This window comes from Dama dama, chromosome 9 (assembly GCF_033118175.1).
Source record: "Dama dama isolate Ldn47 chromosome 9, ASM3311817v1, whole genome shotgun sequence".
NCBI lineage: Eukaryota > Metazoa > Chordata > Mammalia > Artiodactyla > Cervidae > Dama > Dama dama.
Window position 1 is genome coordinate 5719369 of NC_083689.1, and position 4042 is coordinate 5723410.

The following is a 4042-nucleotide window of genomic DNA, read 5'->3' on the forward strand; positions in this document are numbered from 1 at the left end:
TTATACACATCACAACTTGGATGGATCTCATAGGAATTGTGTTAGTGGAAAAAGCCAGTCTTAGAAGGTTACATACTGTGTGTCTTCACTTATATAACATTCTCAAAATGAAAACACTACGTGAATGTATACCAGGGCGAGTGGTTGCAGAGGACGGGGTGGGGCGGGCACAGCTGTAGAGGGGCAACAGGAGGGGTCTGTCTGTAGGGCTGGGGCCGTGCTGTCCACACAAAGGGTAAGCCTGTACAGAACTACACACACACACACACACACACACAGATATACAAGGACACGTAAAAGCTGATGAAATCTAAATAAGTCCTGTATCTAGTTAAAACAATCGCACCAATGTCAGCTTCCTGGTTTTGATGTTGCATGTGTAAGTTATATAAAATGCCTCCATTGGGGAGGTGGGTGAAGGGTACATAGGATTTTTAACCTCCTATGGGTTTATGCAAGTGAAAGTCGCTCAGTCATGTCTGACTCTTTGTGACCCCATGGACTATACAGTTCATGGAATTCTCCAGGCCAGCATACTAGAGTGGGTAGCCTTTTCCTTCTCCATTGGATATTCCTGACCCAGGAATAGAATGAGGGTCTCCTGCAATGCAGGCAGATTCTTTACCAACTGAGCTATCAGGGAAGAATGGATTTATAATTATTTCAAAATAAAATAATTTTTAAAACTTTGCTATGCTACTTTGGGTCTGCTCTGTGCAGGTTGGAGGTGAGCCAGTTCATCCACAGAATCAGGGATCCTTCCTTCAGCTCTCTCCTCTCTGGGATTGCCCCACACGCTGGCTCACATGAGTTTCCCCTTGAAGTTTAGGTATTTACACTGCTACCACAGTAGTGCAGCTTTGCAACTAAGGCTGTCCTCGGGGCAGGAACAGGATAGGGAAAAAATGGGAAAAATAAACTGAATCCAACGATTTCCCCACACACACTTCATCTTGCAGAGGCCCCTTTCCTAGTCCTCTGGCTACAGGGATAGTTCCTCTGCACAGTTCTATACTGGGACTGACCTCAATTCAAAACTGGAAGATGAGAGAGGAAAAGAATCTGGGAATCTTGTCCCCATTATGGGTTATTCTTCAAGTTTTGGCTCTTCTCTCCAATTTGCCTGTCATTGCTAACATGTTTAGAGTTATTGTAACTGATGAGATCGATAGAATTTAGTGGTTTTACTTTATCTTGGCCAGCTTCAGAACCCTTAAATAGAAAGTTTAATCTTCCCAGTTATCATGTGAGATCAATATTAATTTTATTTTAAAGATAAAGAAAGTGAAAGTATTCATCGCTCAGTCAAAGTCCAACTCTTTGCCACCCCGTGGACTGTAGCTTGCCAGGCTCCTCTGTCCATGGAATTCTCCAGGCAAGAATACCAGAGAGGGTTGCCATTCCTTTCTCCAGGGGGTCTTCCCAACCCGGGATTATAAAGGATATAATTCAGGAACAACCAAATGGAAGAAACTTATAGGACAAGATATGGGGAAGGAGGGTGGGTAGAGCTTCCATGCCCTCTTAGCATGCCATCCTTCCAGCACTTTGCTGTGTTCACCAACCCGAGGACTCTCCAAATCTGTTGTTTAGTAGTCTTGTGGAGGTTTCAGTACGTATGTATGACTGATGAAACTGATGGCCACTGTTGATTAACCCAATCTTCTCACTGGAGATTGGGGGATGTGGCTAAATACCCCAATCCTCTAACCGTACCTTGGTCTTTCTGGCAATCAGCCTCCATTGCTAAAGTTGTCTAAGGACTCCCAGCCATCTCGTCTCCTTCACACACAAAAGACACGATCACTCTGTAGATGGCAATGGTTTTAGTGGCTATGTGACAGGAACCAGGGACAAATACCAAATACTTATTTTTTTACTGTACCATACCATCCATCCTCAGTCTATGGGGTTGGGTCAAGGGGATTCCATGTCTGCCTCCCTGAGTGAGCATGTGGTAAGGTTTGACCAGTCAGAGCATTTATCCATTTGGTCATAATGGTCATCTTGGTGGTGAACTCATGATATAAAGACAGACTCAGAATATAGAATGGAAAGTCCATTGAGAAAGAAAATCACTTTCTCTCCTGCTATGCTCTCCTAGGATTCTGAAAGAACAGAATGAACCCCCCTGGGCCTGTTGGAGCTCATCTCACACCCACATGGAGAGAGCTTACTTGAGAATGAATGAAGGCAACAAAGAAGAAAGAAACGCTGAGAGAGAGTCACCAGAAGCCCAGCTCTGATGATATCATTTGACTTCTTGATTCACTGATGCCTAAGCTTGCACCACGCCCAGACTTTTCATAAGCGGTCACAAAAAATTTCCTCCACATTGAGCTGGATTTCTGGTACTACAACTAAAATGGTCCTAGTTAGTACATACCACCCCATACCTACAGGGCCACCAGTCTGTTTCTGGACCCTCCCCAGCTTCCCTCTTTGTTTATACCCCAAAATCCCCACTCCTTCATTCTTAGAGTTGAGTGCCTTCAGTCAGGAGAACTAATTTGAGCATCTTCTAAAATGAACAGAACAGGGAAGATTTATCTTCGGATGTTAAGACACCCAGAGGCCAGGCATAGAGATTTTCTGTGCCCCCACTTTCTCTATTTACATCAGTCAGGTTTGCTTTCAGATACAAATAATGGGAAATCTTCTACACAGCAGTTTAAACAAATAAGCACAAAAGAATACAGAAGGACCCAGGCTCCTTAACCCTTGCTTCTCCACCATCATTAGTATATGGTTTCCATCCTCATGATCCCATGTGGGCAGAAGAAAGGGTAAGACGTGGCAATAGCAGACCTTCCCTCCCAAGACACTAGCCAGAAATGCATCTTGGCTAGCATGTGTCCTGAGGGAGGGGATCCTTATTTGCTTACATATTCCAAATTCTTAGAACTGCTGCTCAATGAGGGACCTGAATGAATGAGTGAATGGATGAATGGATGGATGGATGTCTGTACAGGAAAACTGAGTTTTTACCTCCTATAGCCCTTACAGTAGAATCAGATAAGATAGGAGGGGCTGGAATAACCACTGAGTAATACCTCACAGCACCTGTCACTCATTCCTCAAACTGGTGTGCAGTTTCCTGGCATTCCCCATGGGCCTTCATCCTCTACCAATAGGATCTCCTGGGAGGTTTCTTTTTTTTTCATACATCTGAGCAGATCTGGATGCCCCACCCCAAACTTTCCTAGCAGGTTATGATCCACAATGGGGCGTATGCTTCACTGGCACATGTGTTCTCTGCCTATTGGTAACTTCTCCCAGGACAAAAAACGATTGGCAGGAAGGACATTCAATTGTGACTCCAGCAGGGTAATGAGCTGGTCCGCTCCACCTTCAGCAACAACATTAAAAACCAAACTGGCACAATTCTTGAATAAGGACTTACAGGAATATAGCTTGTATTCATATCCCATGTGGTGCAATCGTGTGAGATTTATCTTCGGTAAAGATGCAAAATCAATAGACCAAAGTTATGTCTATTTTTGCTTTAAGAGCTGGGTATAGAATCACTAAATATTTGGACAATATTAAGCCTGTGTAGGAGAATTTTACTGAGGGTCACTGGGAGCCACTAGCCCACAATTCCACCAGCTCAACTTTGTACAAGCTCCTTAACCTTGGCTCCACAATCCTCCTTCTTCTGATAGGTTCCTCAGTGGTCTCATGATGGGTCATCAGAAATAGCTTTTTTATAATTGCAAAAAGAACACAACATTTTGAAAACAGAAAAAAATGCAAAGTAAAAACAATTACCCATAACCTTCCCAGATAAATCAAACTATTTTCACCTTGCTAAAGCTAAGTGCCAAAGAATTGATGCTTTTGAACTATGGTGTTGGAGAAGACTCTTGAGAGTCCCTTGGACTGCAAGGAGACTAAACCAGTCAATCCTAAAGGAAATCAACCCTGAATATTCATTGGAAGGACTGATGCTGAAGCTGAGGTTCCAATACTTTGGCCACCTGATGGGAAGGACTGGCTCATTGGAAAAGACCATGATGCTGGAAGGATTGAGGGCAGGAGG